This window comes from Lissotriton helveticus, chromosome 12, assembly GCF_964261635.1.
Source record: "Lissotriton helveticus chromosome 12, aLisHel1.1, whole genome shotgun sequence".
In the NCBI taxonomy this organism is placed as follows: domain Eukaryota; kingdom Metazoa; phylum Chordata; class Amphibia; order Caudata; family Salamandridae; genus Lissotriton; species Lissotriton helveticus.
The window spans coordinates 266,448,448-266,476,438 of NC_136073.1; the positions used below are offsets into that span (position 1 = coordinate 266,448,448).

Consider the following 27,991-nt stretch of genomic DNA (forward strand, 5'->3'; position numbering starts at 1 on the left):
TGTATATATATATATATATATATATATATATATATATAGGTAGATAGATACTTCTCATGAGTGGGGGTTGTGCACGTGCACACTCCCCGGGGGGAGGGGAAGGTGGGGGGATTGGGCGCCGCTGTAGCGCGCACAGCCCCCCGGATCCAGTAAATAGCCTTTTCACTTGTGAGCCAGAATTACTGCAGACGTTTCTATTGATTTTCACTGGACTTAAAGCCTCACCTTTCTCTCTAATCATTCCATAATGGCTTTAGTATGAACAATCAGGTTGCAATCGCCATAAATCTAGGCAGCCTCTTCCCACTTACCTTCCACTCACTTACACACGCTGTCTCTCTCTGCTCCTTGCCCACTTTCCTCAATTACAGCCTCCCTGTTAGGCAGTTTCAGCCCTCCCCCTCCCTGCCTCAGGCCTGAGCCAGGAGCCGCGCAAGGTGTGCTGGGTAATATCCACCCCCTTTTCACAGTGGCATGGTTACCAGATGACTCCGTCACCAAGGAGCCAGTGCTCTAGCCCAGGGATTTCAATTAGTAGCCTAATGCATCCTGGGAGCTGTAGTACTGGGTCACGTTACTTGATCTAATTGAACTAGCATACATGATAAAATACTGATCTGTAAAAGGCCAAGACTGGAGCACTATGCTCTTGATGACATATAATTGTGTGGTAATCATTACTAGTATGCCAGGCATTGTTCCTTCCTGCTCTACACACGTCCTGGTCACTGCAAAAGGGTCAGGTCCAATAAAGCCCTTCATTTGTTGAGGTGCCATTAGTGACACTGTGTCCAGTGCTGGACTTTCATTTGATAAACTAACACCCCTGGGGCCGTATTACAGTAAGTGCCCCGAGGGCGCAACAGGTGGTTGCACCCGCTTTGCGCGCCCCCTGGGCACTTTGATATTACAGAAGGAGGTGCAGATGCTTGTGCGTCCCCCAATGTGATATCGATAGCGCTGGCGCACTTAAAGCACCTGTGCTACCTTCAGGGGGCGTCCCCTCATTTGCATAGGGGTGCACCCTATGCAAATGAGGTGATTCCCTTGCCTCTGCGCCCGTGCCATATTACAGATGCGGGCGCGTAGGCAAAGAAGCTCTCAGGGGGCATACTCATAGTGTGCCACCTTAAGAGTGTCCCATTGACCCCCCAGACATTCTGTAGCAGTAGGGTGAAGTCAGTGACTGCACCCACCTGCAAGGGGATCTCTAATCCCCCTTCAAAATGGCCGGCAGGTTGCCACCTGCACTGTGAAAACATGGAGCTCTCCGTGTTTTCACATGAATGCTTTGCCCCCAGTGTAGCGCATACATCGTAATAGGGCGCATTGTCATTGTTTGCGCCCAGCGCACCTTTTAAAAGGTGCGCCTGGCGCAAATAATGACAATGCCCAATACGGCCTCTGCAGTAAATTATTTATAGGTGAAAAGTTCCGGGATGGAGACTGCGCCCACAATGGATTGCAGTTAAGTGGTCCCCCTAGTTGCTGCATATGCTGTTTTGGAGAACTACTCAAATGCAATAGTTTCAAATTCATCTGGGAAATGGGTCTTTATTTCAGTTGATATTTTTATCCAACCAGTAGAATTTCTCTTGTTTTTTGGGCAGATTCACGTGGTCCATTGTCCAATAACCAGCAGGCTGGCACTGGATCCATTACAAACCATTTTTTACTGGTCAACTGGCATTTCCACCAGGTGTCCCAGCCTTCCTCGACGGTGGGCATAGCTTGTTTAGGCACCAGGCAGAGACACCATAATGGCAGGGCCAGGCAGCTAAGGAGCCTCGTCACCGACAGGGTGATGCTGGGGCCTACTGCTGGGTTTTACAGCAAAGAAAGGGTGATGTTGGAAGGAAGCTCACACTGTGGCGCTCTGCAGGAAGTCTAAGAGCACTGCTGGGATTAAGCTCCCACATCTGAAGTCCTGTGGTACTGATCATCTGTTCATGGATGATGCTCGCACTATCGGAGCCCTGGTCGGAGGAAGCTCACCCTGCAGGAGGCAACATCACTGACAGGACACTGCGGGGAGTAAGCTCGCCGTGCTAGATCTTCTAGCTCGCAGAGGGCACTGTTGGAAGGAAGCTCATACTGCTAAGGTCCTGTGGCACTGATCATACATTCGCAGAAGGAAGCTCACATTGTTCGAGGCTGCCCACTGACAAAGTACTCCTGGGAGGAAGCTCATATTGTTGGTGCTTAACAATCCTCACATGGTGCAGCTGGGAGGAATCGCACATCACTGAGGCTCTATAACACTGACAGGGCACTCATGAAAAGAAACACACACTGTTTGATTTCGTGTATTGAAGGTTAAGTCTTAAGCCACAGAGACCAAGAGACCGGGTATTTCCGCAGGGTGTTTTAGCGAATGGTCCAATATATTTATAGCACCTTTTGGGTGATTGTGCACTTGGGATGGGGCATTTAAGGCTGCACCCAATTTATGGTTACCTATTTTGCCTACTTTCAGTTTGGCAAGAAGCAAGTGGTAGGTGAAAGTGTATTGAAGGTAGGATATGCAGTTACGTCCAGGAAGAGGAGGTTAAGTAGAGTGTGGGACCAGTAAGACCAAAGGGAAGGGTAGTGAGACCTATATAACAAGTAGGTTGCTGTTGGTGTCTGAGGTAAGGCAATAGATCCAAGTGGATCATGAGAAGGTTGGCAGGGTAGGAGTGAATTTATTTTGGTATCATTGGTGAGGGTAGTACTGTTTTTTGATGCCAGATGCTGAAAATCAAATTGTGCAGGTCTGTTTCATTAAAATAGACGTTCTATCAATAGGTGTTGCTCATTGCACTGTCTGACCCAAAGCAACCTTATTCCCATTGTTCTGTACACAATACTCTAAATTCCAGTTGTGCTCTGAGCACAGAAGGTATCCAAAAAAGTGATGGATGGAATGCTTGAATTCATCTTAGCCACAGGTAATTACTTGGGACGCATGCCAATCCATTGTTTCCTGGTTTGGCAGTTCGGGCTGGACTTCTCCCATTGGACCAGGGTCAAGGCTGATTTCCATACGTCTAGATCCAAACTGATGTGGCATGGTGTGTAAAATAGCGATGGACTGGGATGCGGCCCGAGTAATTGCCAGTTATGCATTCCATCCATTACGTTTTTGTATACTTTGGTGTGTCACCCTAAGTTGGATAGGTATACCCAGACATATGTCCCATGTACACTGTGTCACTGGGACCAATCTTTATCTGTCTGATGAGCCCTAACTAGGGTAAAACCGGTCCTAGGTTGCTTGTGTTGTGGTTCAGGGAGGATCTGGCTTGGCAACTTGGGCTGGTATGCTTCCATTGGAGCAGCGTCAAGGACTATTAGCATATGACTGAGGCGGCCTGGAGTGCAGAATAACAATGGATTGAGATGCGGCCCATGAAATTACCAGTGGCTGAGATTAATTCAAGCATTCCATTCTTAACTTTTCTTTATACTTTAGTATGTGGCTCTAAGAACAAACATTTTGTTATTTTGCTTGTTCCAAAGGCAATGGCGCACATCTGGGACAAGTTGGAAAGAAGTCTGGGAGGCCTTAAAGCGACCTGTGACTGACAACCAGCCAGCCACAGCACCTAATAAAATGCTGGTTAATGCACAAAATAGAACTGTAAAAGTATTGAGTCATTCATATCAGTAAACGAGGTGGGGCCAGAAGTCTGAGCATTCATCTCAGATGCTGTCAAGAAGATGCTAACCAGATGAAGGTTGCTAAGATATGAAGGGAGAGGGCCGACGCAATCTTCTTTGTAACTTTGGATCAGCCAATGACTTACGCTAGGGTCGACTACTGAAGCTTCCTTCCATAAAAGGAGGTTTTCTGAGCCTTGAACTCCTTTAGGGAAGTGGAAAGGTGAATGTGGGTTAGGGGAAATGTCCAACCCTTGGTAATTCACCAAAAGACTGGCTAGCCACAGAAGAACTTCTTGCAGTTTCTTGGTTTTGGTACTTAATTTTTAGAATGTGGAAGAGAAGACAGCATACACTATTGACTGAATTAGGCCCAACATGCTCCCCGAGGTCATCAACCCAGTAGGTACTCCATTTCTATCATTTATATAGTGTTTCATGCTATTGACAAGGTTGATGTTATGTAAATAAATTTATAGAGCGCACTGTAACCAAATAATGGTATCCTGAGAGCAAAAATAGTAACTGCAAACTGGGTTATAATAACGATTTGGGAGAGCTTTTTACTCAGTCTTTTTTTTCTGTTTTCCTATATATGAAATTAACACATTCTTGTCCCAGAATGCGTGCCTCTAAAACCCATGAAGTGCGAGAACACAGCAATCCAGAATTGATGGTAACTCTCAAACAATGCTGAGAAAAAAAACTCCTTTGAGGCATAGGTGAGGTTTCCTCCTTTGTGCTCGGCCTATCCAGTCATGGTCCCTAGGATCGATTTCAAGCCCGAGCTCAGAAGATCTGGTGATGGGGAGCGATGCTGCTCGTGATGATCAAATACAGATGCCAGAAAGAATAGGTCCCTATATAACCCAGTACTTTTTTTATGTCTTGTTTGTCTTCTACCTGCATCCCAAGATAGTGATGCACATTTAGTTTCATTACAAAAGTTTTACAATATTAATATGTTTCAGTTTAAACATTGGCCTAGTCAGAATCTGTGCTCTGTCTTCATATTGCCTTTGTCAAAAGTCTGTTGCCACTCACCAGTAAAACAGATTGTCTGAAAGTGTCTTACAGCCCGTTACTGACCAGAATCACTTTATCTGGTTAATTAGCTGAGCTCACAAACTGGGCATAAAAAAAATCACCTTTTGGTGTGTAATTCACACCAAATAAAAAAAGAAGTCATACCAACTATCTTACCAGTTAGAGAAAAACATTGCGCATTGGGATAACTTGTAAGACTTTAATGATTAAATCTAAACCTTTACAGCAGGGTTGGCCAACGTAGGTCATAACATAATATACATACATTGCGTAAATAATCTATTTAGTTGTTGGCATGGATTTGGACACCCTGAACCTAAGCTGGATACCCATGTTAATAGTTTTGTCACCCTACCCCAAAACTGATTGTAATGTTAAATACTGATTCAAAAGCATCTACATGCCTTTATTTGGGATAGGCATTCTAGGAAAGTGAAAGGCCAGAATGATCCTCTGTGGGTGATATTTAGTTGATACTTTGCATAGAGGAGGAAAGCAGAAAGATGAAACATTGGTTAAAACAACCACAAATACCTTCCTTGGTTGGTCTTCACAAGGGCACTTTAATTCTGGAACAGAATAGGCCTGCTTGTCTTACCTGCGAATGCCTCTGTGAGGCTATACACAGACTAGGCTTGAGGAAAGAAGCTCCTTGACACCGCTTCCTCTTCCTCAAGGCTAATTTCAGTGTCGAGTTAGATGTTCGTATCGAATCTATGGTACTACTCACCTGGAAGTGGATGGCCAGATTTATTCTACATATCCTGCTTAGACCTCTCTTTCCTCCTTTCTGTTACTAATTTTAATGTTGAATGATTGTGATTTTGGCTCTTAGGATCTTATGACTGAAGAACTAGCCAACAAAAAAAAGAGAGCATTAACGAGAGTGAATTTCGTGATTTTTTTCCACCATCAAGGTTGGGGAAAGCAAAATCCATAAAAAACAGTGTGTCGTCTGCACAGCCTGTAGCACTGCTTGGATCGGCCTTTAACAAACAAAGAAGGAGATTCAGCCATTTTGTTTGTCTCGGTGATGGGAATAGTATGTGTGCGGGAGTTGTGATTGACTTTATGTACCAGAAACGCTTCTGTTTGGGGGGCACACAGGTTGCCTGATCTATGAAATGGAGCTGCATTTATCCACACTTAATATGACATCATTTTCTACTAATATTTACATACCACTCCTCTGTTTTTCTGACCTCACCTGACGATGTGGTCCAGCAGTATCGTCTTTCCTGGAAATTTTATTGTAATCAGGGCAGTATTGCCAACATGATGATCACTGAAATCCGGATTGAGGCTTAATCAAGAGATTAGCTGCATAAATCACGAGGTCCTTTTTTCACATTTTACACAATTACCATGCTTCCACAGAGCGTATCTTTAGGCTGTTAGAAGCTCAAAATAGAGCGATTTAAAGAAACAAACAGAAAAGTATTTAATGCAGATGCCCCCTATCCAGCTTGTACCTGTGTTCTGTAACTGTCAATTTTAATTTGAATAAGTTCACTTAAACACTTGTAAGAAAATATTTCTGCTCTAGAAATGTTTGTCTTTTTGGGGGGCATTTATTAAATTTCCCTGAAAGATATAGCACATGGGGCAACTCCCATACCACCGTTCCTTTTTCCCGATCTCTCTTTTGGCTTTGCACAGATTAAAGAGGACAGAAGAAAAGGTTTGTTTGCAAATAGTTCGAAAACCCTGTGCTTAACCAAGGGGGGATATTAATGATTGATGCTGTTTATGCTTGTACCAGTAGCTATATATATATATCCTCAGATGGGCTCCCTTTTAAATGTGAGGGGGAGCTCATGCAACTTTACCAGTTCGGCTAACATACCACAAATGCTTTATGGTTAATTATATAACATATTGTACTAATCTTGACAAAGAAATATTTAGAAGACAAACAGCTGTTGTGGTGGCTTGTATTATGGGCATTAACATTGAGGTGCATTCTGGGATGAATGCACACGGCTCAAGATTTCTGGAGCTCTTCAAGAAAAGACAGAGCTTGTCAAATTCATGGAAACTATTTTTATACCAGAGACATAAAAATGTGCACCGGAGCAAATCTAGATCATCTTCAAAATTGCTTTTAAGCAATGCAATTCTTTGTGAATTAAATTAGACTTGGGAATCTTAAAGATACTATATGCATCTCTAGATTTGCTCCTGTACAAGTATATGTGAATGTGATATGAAATGGCAAGGGTAAATCACACGCAGCTTCTGATTTGCTTTAGTAAAAAGCTTTGTGAAATAAGCACTATCAATCTAGAAAGTGATAACTAAATTCTTAAAATATAATACACTTGTGTATTTCAAAGCTCCGGTTCTAAGCCGACGTCATCGGGTGCCTTAATCCACCGAGCTGCATGTGCCATCTGATGTAATTACTCGAAGACTATCCTTCCAAAGCTACCATAAGGCAGGAAAGTTATAGTATGCCCCAAAATAATACATTTCCCCAAGGCTTATAAGTTTTGTAATACCCGGTATTACTGTTCCCACCATACTCCAGGAGAATAAGCGGTTCAGGTATCTACCCCCAATCCTCCTCCTGAAACTTGTGATACTAATGCTTATATTGATACATCAACCCCTCTTTTCCGTTGTAGATGCTGAAAGTTCAAGTAAGAAAATAAAACAGTACAATATTGTTCCCCTCTGATAGTCCGCATAAGGTGGAGCAGCTGCTCCATTATATTCACATTTCATAAATGTAAGATATTTTAAAAAAGTGAAGCTTGTATCCTTCAATCTTGTCTGTTGAAAAATGTCACAAGCCCTCATTCAAGTTGTTTTTCTTATCTTATTCTGAGCCCTAACATATTTGCAAAACAAAACGAGCATTGGCAAAGCCAAAAGTTCTCATCATTGGGAGCTATTGGCTTAGCCAACGCCTTTTGGTGATTCTGTACAACGGCAATGCCATGCAGCATTGACCAAAAAAAGAAAAAGGGCACACATTCCGCTGGCACGCATGTGTGATGACGTCCTTTGTCACAGCCACGCACATGCCAGCAGAATCACGTGGGCGCCATTTGCTGTACCACTTGGATTGGTAAATAAAAAAATTAAGATTTCTTTTATTACAAAAGCATAACTTTTTTTTTTAAATGAGGGGAAGGGTTGGGTAACGGAGAAGCGGGTCTGGGAGCACATGGGAGCGAGGAAAAGGAGCCTTGGGCAAGAGCAACACATGGGCCTGAGGGAAAACCCCACAAGATAACGAGAGCCGCACAGGGCATTGCAGAAGCAAATGTGGGTTAGATCAACATGTGGGGGAACCACTCATAGTGGCAAACAACACAGATTGTTGGGAAAGGAGAAGTACGCAAAAAAGAGCAAGCATCACACCTGAGACAACAATATGGAGCATTGGGTGGGCATTGGTAAAAGCGAGGAAGAGAGATGGAAAATTAATAGTCTCATAGAGTACTTCACCAAAAAGAAATAAAGTTCCCTGAAAGTGAGTAGTGAAAAGATGCAAGTCAACTAAAAGAAGGTATGGTATAGGGGATATGCTCTAGGGTAAGGATGAACATCAGAAGCGACGAAGAAATCCATAGGATGAGAAGGACAATAAAGCCAATTAGTGGTAAGCAATGGGCAAGTTATAAGCCACTTTAAGTTCTTGGTAGGCGTGCAATAGGTCTTTTGCAACCAGAAAGTTTGTGCTGTTTGTTAGGCGAGACCTAAAAAGCAAGAAATAAGGGAGCGAAAAGTCACGTCTGCCAATGCTTTTACCTTCACTTGTATATAAAACGAATCTTTGAACTGTGAATTTATTCTCAATTTCTTTGGTTTACAAACTGTTCTTAATGTTTGGAGAACCTTAAAAAGTGCTAGATCTCTCCACAGGAAAGCACACTTTTGTGTTGCCCCTTGTAGCAAGCAGGCTGGGCTGTACACGTCAAGTATTTTGCACTTTCCATGCACTGATTTGCGTTGGTGTAGTTGGTCATGATGATGATGATGATGGCAGAGCTAGATTCCCTTGTGATCGGGGCTGTCATTTTTGTGATGTTAAATCTTTTCATGGAAGGAGAGTATGCTGAGTAAAACAGCATGCTTGTATGTACAACATGGGGTCATGGGTAGGAAATCGAATGGATCTTCCTGCCAAGCCTGACCTGCATGGCCCTTTAATAAGCAAGGAAGAAAAAACTGGCCAACTGGTCTGACAAACCTCATCAGGCAGAGAGATCCACAGTTAACAGCCTGAACCAGAAACGGTACAGTACCCTGGAGTTACTGACTGAGCCATGCTGGGCCAGTTATATTGGGTGGCTATGATACCATCATCAGGGGTGGCATCCAATTGCCTTACAAGAAGCGAACATGGCTCCATTGCATGAGGGAAGGGACAGCAGAATGTCACTTCAACTAGGGTGGCAAAGACCCTTACATTCTTACTGCTCCGATCCAGTTATTTGGTTGGGGATGTCTTGTTAGTGCCCTATAAATAGCCTTGCCTTTTTCTCCCCCATTTTACCTTTTTACGGGTGTCACCTTTAAGTTAGATCAGCCTGGTTGTAGGCTGAGCATTCTTAACACAGCCTTCCAAATGTACAGTCCCCACCGGTGTCACATAGTCAACAGACATGACATGTCAGTGGGCCTGGGCAAAAGTTTTATTTTGTAGGTGTAATTCCAGAATTTTGCCTTAAGCCCAATTGGCGAATTAGCTAAACATTGTGCATTACATTATTTTGCATACTTTTTCACCCAAGGGAGACTGACCCATGCAGAAAATGTCTTGCTAAAAGGCATTTTATGAGCGAATTCATCTCCTGGATGAAGCAAGGTATATTTCTGCATAAAGTCCCTCGATATATTGGCAAACTAATTTTAAGAAACTTTCATGAACTATCGCAAAATGTGAACAGATTATGCAGTTTTGCCCACCCCTAAAGGCACATGAGTTGCATCTTACAAGGGCAGAAGATGGTTGGAGAACAGGCTGGCTTCTTTTTCTGGTCTTGAGCTGTAATGTGTTTTGCTCTTAATTGCATTGCGTTGTGTCTTTTTTTCCTGTCCTCGTGCTCATCGGATTCGTCAGCCAAGCTCATTCATAATCAGGTTAGAGCAGAGTTAACTAGATGTAATCCGGCTCGTCGCTGCAGCAAACTCTCTCCAGGGGCTAGCTGGGTGGCAGAAAGCTCAGAGCTTATCGCAGGCCTGCGGTGCTTTCACTGATCTGGTCCTTCTCGTGCTAAGGGTGCCTTGCGGGTGAGTGGGGCTACTGAGGCTGAGCAGCTACATACTATCACTACTGTCTCTGAAGCCCTCAGAATCTGCCCTCATGCTCCACTTCACAGCAAAAACCTACGAGGATCTAATGGCATTCACTGAACTGCCAGATCACCGATTTTCTGTATGTGCGTGAATGCCTGGTGAAACGTGTGCGCTTGCGTTATGACGCATGCTTGCACATAGATCATCACTCATACTTGCGCCTACAAAATAACACACTCGCTTTTTTATTTCTTTGCTTTTTTGTTGGTGCTGCACAATATCAGCATTTTTTGTTAATGCTGTACAGAAATGGCAAGTCATTTGCAAAGCCAATAGGCGAGACCTATTGGCTTTGACAATGCTTGTTTTGTTTCTTTTTCACTCAGAAACAGTTGAGGCATGTGAACCTTTCATCCGTGTGTTTTGGCATTAGAAAAGAGCTGTAGAGTTTTATGGAATATAGTTGAGTTTAGAGTTACCAGGTCGAGGCATTCATTGCTTGTATTGTTGTATGGGGAGATATTCCGAATTATTCGTTGGGTGGGGATACAAAAGGGAAGTCTGGGTCGCTGGAGCGGGGTGTGAACAGGTTTACTAGTCTTTACTCTTAACTGTACATCTGTGTACCTTGACAAACATATATGTATCTTCAAGGTATGTGGACATGGAATCAAGATCAGTAAATCTGTACCTATCTATATGTATGTTTACCTTCACGATAACTATGGTAGACGATATTGTGGCACCTAACATTTAACCGGAGTATGACCAAGAAATTAGGGATTATCTACGGGTTTTAGGTGTCCGCAAGAGTGATCCAGATAATGCGAAGAACCCTGCAGTGTGTATCTATAAGAAACGAGCGTTGCTGAACAGCCCGCTTTCAGTCTGCGCGAGGGACTTCCTTCCGGCCCCCCCTCCCTCCCTCCTTCTCATCGTTCGCATTTAGATGAGCTCTGAACCAGACGCGGAAGGCGCTTGGGGACGGCATTGATTTTGCTTGGTGGTGTCATTAGGAGCAGAGGGTCATTAGCCGAATATTTACCTATTTCCAGAGCTTAATAGAGACATGCGATTGGAATCGGATAGAGCAGGCCGCGGGAGGTCACGCGCTGATTGAACTATGTGCAAGAGTATGGATCAGGGCAGAGCTGGCCCATCTCGGCACCCGTCTCTCCGCGCTTGTGCTCCCTGCTTGCTGTCCCTTCTGCTCTCCATCTACGATCTCCCGGGCTACATTATATCTCAACCTCTCGCCACACTGTTACTGCTTACACGTCTCTGCCGGCCTACCTTTCTCCCTCCCACACTCAACAATCTCCCCCTACTCTTTTTTTTCTCCTGTTCTTCTCAATGTAGCCCTCGCCTTTTTTCTCTCTCTTGTTCGATTCCATTAACCCATCACTCTCATCTGCTCTTCTCTCGCCTAATTTATTTTTTCTTTCCACCTCCTTCTCCTCTCCGCTGCACCTCCCTTCTTCTTTACCCAACACTCCTCACATTCCTTGTCTCTTCTATCCTGATCACTCTCTGCTCTGCTCTGATATGTCAACTGCAACCTTCCTTCCGCTCCGTTAACAAGTGGGCATTCAGTCAGTGTGGGAGGGATCTCGGCTTGACCTGGAAATGAAGTATTCAGAAACTACAGTGTGTCCTAAGACTCTAAAATGTGTTAACGTTGCGCTGTGATGGGATGATTCAATAGTACTTTTTATTTTATTGGTGATCGCCTCACCTTCGAGGTGGTCCTCCTCAGTCATGTACACTGACACCATGGCCTAAGACCTCCATCTGGGGGGAAACAAGCCTTGTCCTTGCTTTTGAAGACTCTCAAAAGTATGTAGGTAAACAATGATTGTTCGGTGAACCACCTTTTGGGAAATGAGAATCAAAAATGCCCACAAGTGCAAACTAAAACACAACGTCGCAGACATCAATCATCATACATCAAGCATTTTAGAAGGAAATTACATTGAGATGTCCTGTAGTTTCAGGGACATTTAATTTAGCTCTTTGGCTGATGGCTTCCCTGAGACAATGCATAAACTTGACTTGCAGTTTCATGTGTTATATTGTGTTGTTTAGGTTATGTTATGAAGGTTCACTTCGCCCTTATTCTGCCATTACAGTGGTCTTGTAGTGCTGTCTGAGATCCAGTACCATCATTCCATGGGCTCCAGGTTCTGGCAGAGCCACGACTTTGATTTGTGGTGGTTTGAATTGAATTCACTGCTATGCAGGTGCGGTTTGTACTCTGTTTCCTGTCTGCATGATTTGAGAGTGTTTGTGTTATGGCATTTGATACGTGTGGTAAAATATCTTTACCAGTTTGAGTACATGCCTTCTCTGTAGCTTGGTTTGTGCTTTGCCAGGCAATTAATGTGTGTCAGGTGATGTCCAGTGTGGTATTCTGATGAGGATCCAAAGTCTCTCTCTTTCCCACTAATTATGGGGTGTTGGGGTTTAGTGGCAATGTATCTGGTTTTGTGGCGATTGGGGTGCTTCTTTGAACTTGATAAAATTAAACTATATACTGTTTCTGCGCTGTGTTGGATGAATGTACAGTGTTGTTGTGCTGGGAAAGTAGTAATCAATGTAGTAGCTTTTACTTGTTGAGTAATTTGTGAAATTTTGCAAACATTTAGACTTCAAAATGTGAACATTTTCTTTAATTTCATCTTCGATCCAAACATTCTTTTTCTAATTATAATTTATTTCCACCTATTTAAAATCACATCAAATGTCGATGCTTTTAATAAAAATAGATTCAATTTGTTACATTCATACAATATTCTACATGTAAAAAAATGAAATATTAAAAAAAAATCAACTACATATATTTTAAATCAATTTGGAATTAGAATCCATAAATCATTCATCAGTTTTGGAGAAATAATACATGCCAACATAATGGCCTTATTTATTGGATATAAGTAAAAATTTACTTTTTGTAACTTAAAGCATGCATTTTTGCTCAGCGCTCGATGTTTACCATTAATCCAGATCCAGGTCTTCAGCTGTTCGAGGTAAGGGGAACTTTTTGTAGAAGCCATGACACCACACACTGAAATATGTGATAGGCAAGTGACTTTGAGAAGCTGCCACCTTCTCAGGAGGAAAAAGCCAAAGGCATAAACAAAATCTTGCTGATGAAGCCTTCACAGGCTTGGAGAGAACCAGGAGTCAGGAATCCAGGTGTGGAAGTCTCAAGAGCAAAGACGGTTAGCAAGTGGAGGGAGCGAGGAAATAAGCAAAGGAACATAGCTTTATTGCAGTGCACCCTCCAACCAGACTTAAGCCTTTAAACAGTAAAATATCAAAAAAAGGAAATCACATTAAAAGCGATATGACAGGGAAACATAATGGATCGGGAAAATCAGGAAGAAACCAAGTGAGGAATAGCCATGATGAAAAGCAAACGAAAACCTGAAGTAGAGGAGCTGCAAAGTCACCTTAAAAGGTACCTCAACCGATTGCAATTTTGGAGTTTAAAACAGAAGGAACACCCTGGAGCCTGGGAGGAAACTGGCCCAGGTGAGAGACTCTCCCAGCCTGTAGTTGCTGCCTTCAAATTGCTTCTTCTGAGCCATAGGAATCACTAGTCCCCACTTTTGCTCTGGATCAGCTAAAGATTCTCTTAGATCCCCCTAAATCAAAAACTAGAAGAGCCTTCATGTGGCATCTGGCTGCCACCCGTGCTTTAAACTGTGCCAACAATTAAATGAAAAGCATTAACATCAATTGCAAAATGTGAAACCACATTGTCTGGTGAATCCCAGCAGCCTCTTGAACAAACTGTGTGATCCTTGACAATTATTTTATTTCACCATGCTTTCTTTTCCTTGATTATCATATGAGAGCACATTGAAAGGAAAAAAAACCTCTTACGTTGCTTGTAACTCCTCTGGTAGTTGGCGCACATAGAGGTCATGGTGTTTGGCACTGTGCATATCTTGTTAAGGCCATAACTGGCCACTGAAGGCCTAGCAGCCATAGGCCATAGCCTTGGAGGCTGTTGATAACAGACACTGCCTGCATCTCTTGCCTCTCTAGCAACTCGAGGCTGAGCGGTCATGGCCATGTCCTTGGATGCTGTGGACAATGGGCACTGCCCACATCTCTTGCTAAAGAAGATAACCAGGACATGCACATTGAAGGCCGAACAGCCAAAGGCCATGGCCTTGGAGGCTGTTGGCAGTGGGCACTGCCTGCATTCCTTACTAAACGTCCAGACTGAAGCCGGCTGTACGGGCAGGGTCTGCAGGGCATTCACCCTGGCATGTCACAGCCCGGTCGGGCACGGACTATCTCTTGGTCAGAGCATTATTTGTGAGTGAACAGCAAGCAGGTGTGTCTGAATGCCTTGTGGGCAATGAACGGGCAGACAATACACGCATTGCCCGCCGTGGTCAAATGCCACTTGGTTTACAGGGGGAGTACCAAGCTGAAACGGGCGAAGGCCAAGGTGGCTTTGTACAAGTGGGCACTTACCACGTTTCAGGCGCGCTGGCACTGTGCAAAGCTCCTCCCCCGAGCGAGGCAAGGGTCTTCTCCAGGGGCTTCGCCTCCGCCGGTAAATCACAGTAAACTGCCGTTGTGGCGGCATAATTGATGCCGCCTCATTTCCCACAGCTGATGAGGATTAGAGCCAGGCTTTAACAGTCTCTTTTCAAGTCCCAATCCGCACTTGTTTTAATGTGTTTCAGTTAATGAGGTAAGAAGAGGGGGCGGGGCGCGGCGGGGCCCGCGCGCCGGGCCTGGCGCGGCGGCGTGCGCGAGGCTTCTGCCGGACCGGCGCGCCCACGGGTTGGTCAGTGGGAGTTGTGACTTCTTCCGTGTTTGGGGCGTCAGCTGTGCGTACGGAACAGCCCACCGCGCCAGGGGGAGGGAGGGAGGGAGGGGGGGGGGGGGTGGCGGCTGTGTGCGCCACGGGCGTTTGAGCACAAGCCTTTTATGAGATGACGGACGTTTCAGATGGCAGGACTAAGTGTGGCTGCCGCCTCTTGGAGAAACTGAGCTGTGGGGTAGTTAGGAGACTTCTCAGTAGGCCATGAAGGTCCATAGACGGGACCAGGCCGCCATTCGCAAGTCATTCTGATGCAGGGCTTGGGCCCCGCATAGTCATAGCCCTTTCCCCCCTAACATGCATTACTCCCAGGAGCCATAGTAAAAATCGGGCCTAGGGAACATCAGAGACTAGCCTGGTCCCATTGTTGATGGGTGCTGCCAGGGACTCCATACCAATGAGCCAGACTAGCAGTTAGAACCGGCTTCCTGTATTGATGAGCCTTGGGTCCATGCTAAGAGCCAGGAGCTATATTCGCAAGGAGCACAAGCTTCGTGTGTTGGTGAGCGCCACTAACCTCCTCGCTATGTGTCAAACTGTGCTTGTACCCACACCTGCTTATCGTGTTTGCAGGCACATCTTTCCTGTACTGGGTTTAGCTACTAACCTCTTTGCTATGTGCTGGGAGCAATGATTGCCGTCAGCACATTCTTCCTGTGCTGGTGGGCGCTACTAGCCTCCTTCGTATGAGCTAGGTGCTATGCTAGCATTCAGCCCATGTTTCAGATGTTGGTGAACGCTGCTAACCTTGATGTATGAGTGACACTGCAGTCAGCAGATAACCCGTATACTTGCGAACACTAGCTATCAACCTGGTTTTTGGTCCTCCCACACTCCTTATATGAATGGGCACTGCTTTTGCTGCCATATAAGCCCGTCTTGTAGTTACACATGCTTCATGTATCATCAGGCCCTACCAGTGTTGCCATGTTCTAAGCCAGTCATGAAGCCAGTACACACTGATTGTGGCTTCCAGTCAGCAAACCCTCCATTTTGTGTCCAACTTGGCCATTGCTGCCATGAAATAAGCCAGGCTTACAGCTTGCACGCACAAAACCTGACCGTATGTGACTAAGATGTGGCCTGTGTTTTTTGTGGGTGATATTAAGCAATGATGGAAGCCAATCTGCAACTCCACTAACTGCCGCTTTTGCCCCTATTGGAAAGAATTCCTGGCTTACGTTATTTGTTGCTGTCATGGCTTGTGATGTCCATTTCTACTTCTATCCTTCAGGCACCTCAATATTAGATCATGCTCACTTGCACTGAAGGAATCTTTTAACTCCTACAAGCGTTTTACATTTGACCTTTCAGATAAAATTGCACATCACCACAATTTTTTAATGAATTAACACTATTGTAAAATGGTTGTTAATTCGTTATTGTTTTGGTTTGCTTGATATTTAACTTTTAATAGCTTTTATTAACCATATAAAAAAACTTGATTTAATTAGTTATGTTGGGGGACTCTGCAAGTGTTGCCATATTATATACGAGGTGTGCAGTCAACACGCTCCTTATACCAATAGGCACCGGCATATTATTAACTTAGTTTATGGTTAGCACACTCGTGTTATGTTGTCGGGCTTGCCCAGTCTTTCCATGTTATAAGCCAGGCATGCATTCAACACGCCCCTTACGTCGGCAGGCTCTACCAGTGCTGCCTTTCAAAATCAGCCTTGCCTGCTGCGCACACTTTCCTTTAAGGCAGGCCCTGCCAGGCTCTTGCCTGTTCTTGTTCCCTGGCCTGCCTATGGAAGTGGTTATCTCTCAGTTGGCACCACGCCAGCTCCTGGCACCGGCTGGCTGACAGAGGCCTGTGCATGGTGCCATCCCCTGAGGCAGAGCAAGCGTTGGTTTAAGCAGGCATTAAACAATTAGAGTCTTAGCTCTCCTCACCTTCAGTGCATTGACTCTATAAATTGCCAGCCTGCTGACATTTTAATGCGAATTATGTCATGTGGTAACCCCTTTGATTTCAACATGCCTCCGTTTATAAATACATGAGCCACTCAAATGCTTGTGGTTAGTTCCTACACAGGCGGCCTGGGGCTCTTTGGAGAGAGAGAGGGAGCTGGGCTACTGACAACCCTGCCTGCCTCTCAACCCTCGTCTGTCTCTTCAGCTAGTCTCTGCTCTTCCCTCGACTGCTCACTTTCTTTCCCGTTCTTCCGCTCCCCTCTTGCTCGCCGCCTCTGGCTCTGGCTCTTGATTTATTTTCTCCTGCTCTGGTTTCTGTCTCAGTTTTGTATTTTTTATTTAATGTGTTTAGTAAGTTGGAGACACGTCACAGCCTCTTCACAGCTCCCTGAGACAGCAGTCTCAGCTGTTTCTTCAGTGTCTCCTCTCTCTGGTTTGTATTTCTGGCTCTTGTCATAGTCTCTTCTTTGTTCTCCCTTTCTCTTAAAATGCCTCACCTCATCCATCCCTACTTGTCTCGTGCATGCTGTCTTTCTTCTTCCTACCCCCTCTTTTACTGTCTCTCATGTCATCCGTCTGTCTGTCTCTCTCTCTCTCTCTCACATTTGCTAGCTTTCTCCTTCATCCTCTCACATTATCTTTTACTCTCCCATGTCTCGACATTTTTCCTAGTTTATCTACTTCACGTTATCTTTCTCCCATGCTTCCTCTCTCTGCCTCCCTCTGTCTTCTTTTTAGCCTCCCACCCATTTGTCTTGACCATTTTCGCCCACCTCTGCGTCCCTTTTCTACTCTCTCGGATTGTGTCTCTCTCCCTTGCCTGCTTTCTTTCTCCCTCTCTCTCTGACACACATACATAAACACACACGCCTCTTCCTTTTCTATCCTCCATTTCAACTGTGCTCCCTCTCTGCAATCCCTTTCACTTCTCTCCCGCTGTCTATTTAAACGAAAAAAGATATCTATCTATCCATATACAAATATAGATATATATATATATATATATATATATATATATATATATATATATATATATATATATATATATATATATTACACACACACACACACACACAGTTAGGGTTCTGCCAAACTTTCCATTGAAAAGCCATTATTTAATTTGCCTATAACTTTTGATCCTGTGACTATATCTGCACAAACATTGGCATGTGCTTAGCGTAGTTGGCTACGGTCGGCATGCCAATTTTCATGAAGATCCATTCAAGGGAAAAAGTTAAGGGAGCAAACCTGGAGGACTGCTGGGGGACACATGTGTGGAAGAATGCCCAAAAAAGACAAAAAAAATGAAAATTCTGATCTGGCTGCCATTTTGTCAGCAGCCAAAAAAGGCACTATTTGTGTTGGATTTGCAATTTTCATTTAAGTATTTTTTTTTTACTAAAACATAAAGAATTAAAAATAAGTGAAAAAAGATTTCTCATTAAAAAAAGAGTGAAACATCTGTGCATAGCAAAGGACACGCAGAGCAAGAATTACTTGTGTATGTTGGCAACCAGCAGCAGGCTGGCATCCTGCTGCTGGGTGGTCACATGGCCTGGCCCTGTGGCCAACCCACAACTGCGCATAGTGGGTTATGTACACAGGGCGGGTTGGGTGCTGGGCTTACTCTGTGGCTAACCCATGCAGCTGAGTGCAGTGGGGGTTGGCTTCCCCTGGTGGGTTAATCAACAGCCTAGTCCTATGACCAGTGCATGTGGTGCGCAGCCAAATTCCATGCGCAGTGGAGGTTGGCTACTCCTGGTGCTTTGGGCGCTGGTCTGGCCAGTCCAATCGTGTGGTCGATGCATACTGCGTACGGCCAAAGGCAGTGCACAGATGGGTTTTTTTTTAGTCTGCGCCCATGGGTGGGGGATGGACAATAAAGGGAATAATAACAAAAACCTTAGAAATTCACTGAAAAACTATGTTAAACACTGAGTTATGTTTCTGACTCAGAAGTTAAAAACCACTTACATTCACATACATCGCATGCCATAACTCATGCTAACACTGTGCTGAATACATCAGTTTGCCACTAGTACTGGAACAAAAGACAGACTATCTAGAGAAAACCATGGTTGATTACATGAGTTTTGGTGTATGTTGCTAACCAAAGCTTGTAAATTTCAATGGTTTTTGCGCTTTTGAGCCAGAACCAGAACTCTGTTTTAACTGTTTTTCCAGTGAATATATGTTCATACTATTAGTAGTGAAATTAAATGTGTAATAAAAACATATTCACACATTCTGGTGGCTTAGTGGAATAATGCATCTACTGTAGGGGCCTGTGTTTGACATCATGGTTACAGGTTCAAATCCCGGCAGGTCCACTCAGGTGTTCCTCCTTCTGAGGTCGAAATAATGTGTACACCATTGAGTTGGGTAACAATAAACATCTGTTATTCTGCACCAAAATACTCTTCTGGAGGAACGTGTGCTTTACAAATATATATTTTATTACTACAGTGCAAAGTGCAAATTTAAGTTAAGGTACTCTCACTTGACAAACCATTAGATTGTGCATTCCCTTACTTCATACACATCTGATACTGTGTACTGCTTCTTTAAACAATTAAACTCAGTGTACCCTAAATATACAAGCCTTTAGACCCTGTTTATTCTGATTTCAGAAGCCATCGGCCAGACTTTACCCTAATCTTCCTTACCATCGGCTCACACACACACACACACACACAGACACACTGATTTGGCAGACAATTGCACCATTTGTGCCATATATTTTAAAGACCATCACACCCTGTGTGTCCTGCTCTTCTGGCCCCACATCAGACCCGGTCTACTCGGTCTTGTATATCAGATTCTCTGTAATCTGCCCTTCTTTACCGTCAGACTTTGTGTAAAGGCTGTTCTCAGCAATGGCACTCTGCATATCTTGCTATGCTATTTGGCCCCATGGAACCAGCCATTTTTCTGCTGTTGGAACCTGTGCACCCCTCTCTGGTGTAGCATTATACTCTGACTAGGTCTATAAAAAAACCCTGGTAGCTTTTCATTATGTACTGTATACATGCTTTTCTTTAGAGTGAGAGTATGTGGGAACTGTCTATCTCTGCCTTCAGGCTGACCCTGTGTACTCTTCCGTCCTGTGCCATCGGATTCTGTGCATATTATTCTGTATGTAACACTCTGCATGTAAAACTCTTCCATCATAACTGAGCGATTCTGCTATTTTGTGCCATTATACCCTCTGCACCCTGCTCTTTTGTGGCATCTCATCCTCTGCAGCATCCCCTGCTCTGCAGTGTTTGATTTGCCTAGAAGACAGTCTGGCAGCACCAGATGGGTTGGCCTGATTATTCAGTGTGTGGGTCTGGTTTTAGCTGTTAGAGGGCCTGTCTTATGGTCTTGTGGACGGTTTTAACTGATGATTTTTATAATATTACGGCAAATATTGCCCTCTGCTAGCACAAATTAAGTGGTCTCCCATGCTCTGCAATACACCTCTACAAAATATTTTTACACGTTCAAAACTCCCCTAATTTGCAAATGTGGGGCACTTTTTTAGCTATGTGATTCATTAATAGAATCCACTTTCATTTTGGTGCCGAGCCTATTTTCAGTCACAGTCTGACCCTGCTGTTTTTTTGCCTTCAGACCCAGTGTGCCTTCAGCCAACTATACGACTGGCAACTACGCAGCCTATCTTTTGTACCATCACACCCTCTGTACTCTACTCATCGATAGAATTGGACCCGTGCCCACCAGTTTTACCAACCATCTGACCAGGTGTAACCTGTTATGTCAGTTAGTAAACTTTATTTGACAATTCAGCTATAAAAGTTCTTCAAGTGAAAGCATTTCTTACAATCCATGCGAACAACAATAAATAATAAAAACATTCATGATAAAATGATAAAAATCTCACATTACCTAGCTAAAAGTGCTCAGAACCTATAGAGTCCTCATCTGCAGTTATCACTTAAATTATAAAATACAGGAACATAATAAATTGAACCAACACTGATCAGAAGCTGATTAAGAATATCTCTAATGACCCTCCAAAGAAACTGATCACGGCACTACAAATCTCTGCCGAACATAGTTGCTGTATGTACTAAAAGCTTATTTTATATGAGCTGAAATGTAACGGGTGTGAAAAGGGAATTAAAAACAAGTTCTGGCGGACTAGTATACAGTGTAAAAAAGCATAAAATGAACGGTGCTTTGGTATGAGCAACTGTCGCAAGGGCAACCTGGCAGGTTATCAAACCACGCTACTTGCTTGGGGGAAAGCTAAAAGGAAATGTAAGTACCAGAGGCATAGCCTGGTCAAGTATAATCTGTATTGGGTATTATCTGCATGTGTTAGATAAAACTTTAAATCATACCTGGGGTTTGAAGAGTGATAATTTCCCAAAGAGGAAAACTGGAGGGCCTTGGATCTGCGGGTATAATGTGTCTGGTCATGAAAAAGAGACTTTATCTGGGCTCTAACAGAAGACAATACTGAATCAGGATTGGTGAAGTACTCTTAACCCCCAATATAGCAAAAGTGCTATTAACATAAGCTAACCAAGGACTGTTAACCATGTTATCAAAAGCCAAACAGTCTGAAAGAATGCATTTAGAGAGGCCTAGATCAGGGGATTGCAAAATCTTCAAGCATTACAAAAGCGAGCTAGCCCCAAAAGGTCGTCCAGATTATTCAGACCCACGTCCGCATGGTAAAAGAAAGTCGGCGACCCAGAGGGGACGGTTGTCAATCTACGCAAAAAGCTTTTTTCAAGTTTTTGGAGATGAATACAATTGGAATACCCCCAAACTCCAGCCCATAGGTAGCAATCTAACAGCATTTAGATTTGTAAAGGGTTAGCATTTCCTTCACTGGCCCACGGCCCAGTTTTGATGCAAAATTGAATATTGTTTCAATTGATCTAGAAAGTTGTGCTGTTAGCAGCAGCAGAGAACCCCAGTTTTGATGTGAATTCAAAGGAATGCCTAAGTAGTTAAATCTCTCTACTTAAGTGACAGGAACAACATCAATTAAGTGGGTCTTAGTTTTTGTGCCATAACGCCCACAGACCATTATAAAAGGCGTTGTACAATTTATCTTTAGATCTAATGAGGTCAAAAACTCGGAGAAAGCATATATCAGCCTCTGCAGACTGTTAGCTGTAAGGACCGCATCGTCGGCGTAAAGGAGAGTAGGAATATACTGGTTGCCCTACCTTGGAATATCTAGTCTCTTCTCAAGTAAATAACCATCAAGACCTTTCATATAAATAAAAAATAGAAACAGTGCTAGAATGCAGCCCTGCCGGACCCCCTAGTTGCAATGTATAGATGGCGAACAATCTCCCCTTGAGCTGAAACTAATCTTGCCATAGTGTCCCAATAAAGGCGACATAGGAGGGTGACTAAAGCTTCTCCCACCCTAGGATTTTCTTGAACAACCCATAATTTGGAACAGTTGACTGTGTTAAACAAGCACAAAAAGTCCATGAAGGCTTAGTGTAATGTGCTTTTCATGGCTTGGGTGTACTTAACAATTAAAAGGGAGAGGTTCAGACATTGTTCTACAGTGCTAGACCTTTGTCTAAAACTGCATAGCACCTCTGAGAGGATATTAAGTCTCTAAAAGAACCCTGCCTAGATTCTGCACTGTGGAGTTTAACAGAGATATTGGGCGGCTGCAGGCTGGGCTGTTTCTTTTGCCCTTTTTAAAATGGGAACAATAACTGCTTCTTTCCATGTGGGTAATAAAGGGCCAATGATCGCTGCTCTAAAAATGCACACGAGCACGGGGACCCATAAATCAATATTTTCTTTAAAGAAGTCCAAAGGGATTCCATCTGTGGCCTTGCCACCTTGACTCTTCCTAATGTCGGCAATAATGTCCTTGATGCTGATAGTATGACTAAACTGGAGGGCCATCTTCCAATCAGTTCCAGAAAGTTTTATGTAAGTATGGGAGAGGGTGACAGTATTGAATACTTGTGCAAAGTAAGCTACCCAAGATTCATCTGGTATTAGGCAATCAATGTTTGAGAAAGGCCCTTCAGTAAATGGAGGGAGATTCACAGAAAAATCCCTAGTATTGCCTGCCGCTAATAAGTCAGATCATGCTAAATATCTAACTACAGCCTTCCAGTCCCTAAGCACAGTTTTATAAGTCTTTCGGGACACAATTTAGAACTATCTTTAACTGTTTGTGAGCTTTAGAACACGCTGTGTTGGACCAGCGTGGGGGGCTGGTTGGCCTACGTTTCAATGTTAATAATTGGGAAATTGAATGCCAGATGCTGACAAAATTCTCTATTATGGAGCACGGTGGGTTGTCAGCTGATAAACACTTATTAACTGCATCTTAATTTTCAGTAACTAAAGACGCTGGGAGCTTTTTCGGGTCAACAGAATCCCACCTAATTTGAAGGCCTTTATTGGCAGAAAATACAATTGGGGCCAATTCCAGGTTATCCTTAGCTTTAAGGTGATCTTCATTTAAAAATAGTACGGGAGGATTGTGCTCGCTTTACAATTGGGTGACATTTTTAAATCCGAGACTAAAATACTAAATTGTTTCAATATAAATATAAAATTAATAATACTATGATCCTCTCCCCCATTGAAAGTTGGATGGGCCTTAAAAGGGGTCATACCACACTTGCTAGCAAAAATGAGCTCATGAAGTATCAACTTGTTCAAAGCATCCCCATACTTGGAGTGCTTAAAGTGGTCCGTCTTCTGGCTATCTTTATCCTCTATCCCACAAATCTGAGACCTACTGAACTCACATAAAACCCAATTAAAATTGTCCGTCCTGAGTAGGCAACATGCACGAATTTTTACGTTCAGATTAGCAACCATTTCGGCTAACATATCTACAACGTCTGAGCAACGGTGATCAAATACATTATGGTAGAAATGAATAATTAGCAGGTCGACAGGGACTGATCCAGAAAGCATCAATAATTGTAATCAAGGAGAGGAGCCTAAAGAATTCATTTTAATGCATGAGAGTGTTCCGAAAATCAAGATGGCCACGCCGCCCCTTGCCCGCCTAGAGGAGGAAGGAATTGCAGGGTTACAGAATGAATGAAAAACATCTATATGAAAATCATCCACTGACCAAGTCTCTCGAAGGCAAATTGTATCAAAGCCTTTTAAGGGTCATAGCCAGTCTTAGTTGGACAATTTGGCACATACTCCTGCTATATTCCAGATTGGAGGCTACAAAGTATGAATGGGCCCCTGGTTTGATTTTGGCTTTAGGAGAAGTCCCAGATACAGGGTAAGGAAGGCCATCACAGCCCAAGTAATAGAGGGGAAAAACACTGTCATGCAGCACGGGGTGTCAATTGATGTCCTGAAAGTTGCCCAGCAGGGGGAAACTATTACTTAAAGGGATATTGGGAGCCCATCTTGAGTCCACCGTTGTTCCCACAGCCTGGGTAAGTCTGTTGCCCCTTTGGTCAATGTTGTAAGTGGGCTTATAGTAAAACCCCATAGGTATGGCTCTTATTCGGTCTTAAGAGCCAACCAGGTGTTTCAGGGCTGAAAGCAATTTCCCCACCAGCCAAGGCCTGCTAAAATGTATGACAACACAGTCGCTAACTGAAGATTTGGGTTCTTGGCCCACCCAAGACACTCTCCTCTCAGTCAGAATCTCAGACGAGTGGTCACCTAACCAACCTGAGTTCTCCTTGATACATTGAATTACCTTGTTTTTTGATACTCCCTCTTGATTAGGTGTAGAGGTGGAACTTGATTCAGAATGATAACAAAAGAGGTGGATTCTGGAGGTAAATGTAAATGGGTCCGTTGTAATTCAGCAGAGGATAGGTATCTGTCTCATTGCAAGCGGAGCTGCTAATAATTAGGAAGAAGACCAGGACCAGAGTAAGGGGGTTCTGCTGTGCCCTCAACACGATCTCTTTTTGGTAGATTGCCCATTGGAAAACTAGTAGCCCCTGGTGATGAGATGACCTTGATAACGGTGTCGGCAGTCCTTGTTTTTTTGGCGGCCAAGATGGGACTGGGAATGACTGCTGGTGATGACTAAGCCTGCTGATGGCGAGGGAATGCCATGATTTTTCCCATCTCCTGCTCAGTTTTGGCCATTATTTCAGCCCGCAGATCCTTCAGGATTTGCTCCAGTCTGACGAGCAACCCACGACCGTGGGCCTTAATAATACATTTCAACAGATACACTTGGGAGAATTTTGTGCTTTGAGCCTGCTCAGCAGAGATGGAAGAGGAACAGCTCGCCTTATAATGAGGGAAGGATTGTGCAACATTTTTCTCTTTGAGTGGGCCTGCTCATTCTTTTGGATTCTCTTAAGGGGTTGGCGAATTTCACTGGGGGGTTAGGAGGGCCAAGAGTACCTTCAATAGTCTCTGAGGAGATATTATGAACCACGCATGGGTTGCATAGCTGGCTGTTTCCAAAACCAGTGGCTCTTCCCTCATTGGAAATGTTGCCGTTAACGACTGATCCGCATCCATCCTTAATAACAGCGAATGAATCTACCCCAGAATTAATAGTGGGGCAACAACTTCCAGTAGCACTAGTAGACGGTAGTAAGAACGGGTGCCTAGCTGAATCGATTCTCTTCTCCACCAAACTAATTTCCAGTCAATAGCTCCCATGACCTAGACAGATAATAATTGAAGGAGCAAGAGCATTAGCAGGACCCCACCCCACAAAGCCCCCTCTAGAAGATAATGCTTTTCTTTTGGCCATAGTCCCCATATGGAAAATTACAAGGAGCTAATATAATGCCTCAGTGAGCCAGCAGTAAGATACTACCTTAAAGGCAGAAAGCGCTTCTCACCAGTAGAGCCAAGGAGGGGTTGGCCGTACCATACTTCTTCCTGGCAAAGACTGGCCACTCTTGGCCCAGTCTCTTGGCAGCACAGGACGCACTCAGGTAGCGCCCGGGCCCGTCCTGAGTGCGTCCTGTTCTGCAGGGAGCAACAGAAAATGTATGCGCTTACAACTCCTCCCCCACCTCAACACTCTGGGCATTGTGATCCTCAGCCCTTCACACGGTGACAGGCTTCCTGTGTTGGTCTTTGTTGATCAAAGCAAGCGCTACGTGAAGTCTCGGCATTGTATGTGGGCGACGATGACAAAACACCAGAGCACCTGAGACTCCAGATTTCATTGAAGTTGTTGTTTGGACAACACACACCGTGCTCTGATTGGCACATACTTGTACCCTGTTCTTCTGTTTCAACAGATAGAGTAACCTGACCTTCTGTACAATCCAAGGTTGTATGCACCGTCTACCCCTGGACCCTATATACGAAAATGCTCCCTGTATTTCACCTGCTTTGGAGCAATAGGCCTAGTAAGTTAGTAAACCCACCCAAATATTGGGATCTTTCTAAATCTTATTTCTGTGTCTTTTTATCCCTCAAAAGCCACCACCGATTCTACCGTGAACAATATGGTGAGCCTCAATGCCACAGAGCATGGCAGGCTTACCAAAGGTAAAATGGGCCAGAGTAAGGGTGGCTTTTAATCAGCAGCACATGTATTGGCATCATAAGTATTAAATAAATTGTTGTATAGTCCTACAGTTCCCCAGAGGCCAAGGTGGAAATAAGTGCCATGTGACCAGGGCCTTTTTTAGGTCTCGCTAAGCCAGGCATGTGCTGCTCTGCGAGACATTTAGTTAGTGGCTTTTCAAAGTGCTACCACAATCTTTTCCTGGCATCAAGCTTGCGGTCACGAGCGCTTGCTCGCGCACAGCGGCCATGTGGCTTTCCTGGCTCATTAAGCTTTGCTCTCCCATGCGCCTCGCTCTTCCCCTCCCCCACCACAGAGCGCGTCCCTGCCATCACTTTCGCTTTCACGGCCGTGTTACTTTCACGGCCGCACGGTCAATGCTTGTTCACTGGAGATATTTGCTCTGCTGCAACAAAAGGGAGCCTGAATAAACACTCGATTTAATGTATCTTATCTACTTCAAACATGGAGCCCCCTTCTTCACGCTTCAATGTGACATTTTGCAGAGGCAAGTGATATACCTAAAACAATATAGAGACGGAAAATGAATTAAACAACTTTTTAAAGTTTTATAAACTCACATGTAAGGCTTGTGCATAGCCCTGCTCTGCACTGCACATGCGCAAAACACGTTCCTTGCACAGATCATCACAAGACTTTTTTTTGTAATTGTCCAGAGTCAGTTGTGGTGGCTCACGCTACATGTTTATCTGCATAGCGATCACGCTGCACACTCCCATAGAGTGACTGCTTCCTGTGTGTATGTGCTGATGATGGCTCCCGCACCCTCTCATTGGAGGTTTGAAGACCTGAACCCCAGCGTTCTAACTGCTACTGGGACACACGAGTCATTAGCGCCCTGGTAACCTCACCCCTCTCTTGTTCCCTCTCTCTCTTTCCCTCCATAACAAATCTTCCCTTCTCATTCGCTCTCTCTCTCTTTGTCTCGCGCTCTCTCTCCATTTCTCCCCCTCCCATTCTACTGCCTCTGTTCTCAACTTTCTGTCTCCCACTCTGCCTCTGCCCGTTGCCCTCACCTCTCTCTAAGCCTCAGCCTCTTGCTTCTCTCCTTCTCCCTTTTTTACTTTACCTGGTTTTTCCCTCTTCTTTCCTGTATTTTCACTCAGCCTGTCGTGCCTTTTCTACCCATCTCCACCTTTCTTTTACCATTTCTCTATCTCATCCTTTCCTTATGCTTCCCTGCTCCGCTTTCCCTCTGTCTTCTCTCTATCTTGCCTTTTCCACTTCCCTCCCTGTCCCCAATTCAAAATGTCTTTCCCTGCCCCCGTGTCTGCCGGGCCTGACAAAGGAGCCTATCACCGCCCAAACCTTTGGGCCTCTTAAAGCTGCAAATAATAAGTACACTATTTAATATATTTGTAATGACCCTGCGGCGCTACATTGCTGTATTGTAAACAAGCAATGGCATACCTAATAGGTCTCGCCTTTGGGACCTTATAAGTATTTAATTCTGCAGCACAATATCCTTGGTGCAACATCAACTGTTGCATGGCTAAACACTTATAATGTCCCAAAGGCAAGACCTATTGGCTATGCCAATGTTTGTTGTAAAAGAGTCTTCAAGTGACGCCTTTAATGAGAAACTCCTCCTATCACAGAGAATGTGCCGGGTATAGTCTCTCCTGGGCTCTGTGAGTGATGTAAGCTCTGCCCATGAGGATGTGCCAGGTGTTGCCTTGCCTAGGTCCTGTGAGTAATGTAAGCTTTGTAGTAACCCCTCCAGTAAGGGATTTCTGCTGCCAGTGAGAATGGTGCCATGTGTTGCCTCACCCGGGCCCTGTGAGTAATTT

At 44.2% G+C, this 27,991-nt stretch overlaps 1 protein-coding gene across 2 annotated transcripts in view; it reads left to right on the top strand.

Annotated features, from left to right (window-relative positions):
- ZFHX3 (zinc finger homeobox 3) overlaps window positions 1-27,991 on the top strand; it is a 410,890-nt gene that overhangs the window by 163,962 nt on the left and 218,937 nt on the right. The gene's annotated exons all lie outside the window — the stretch shown is intronic.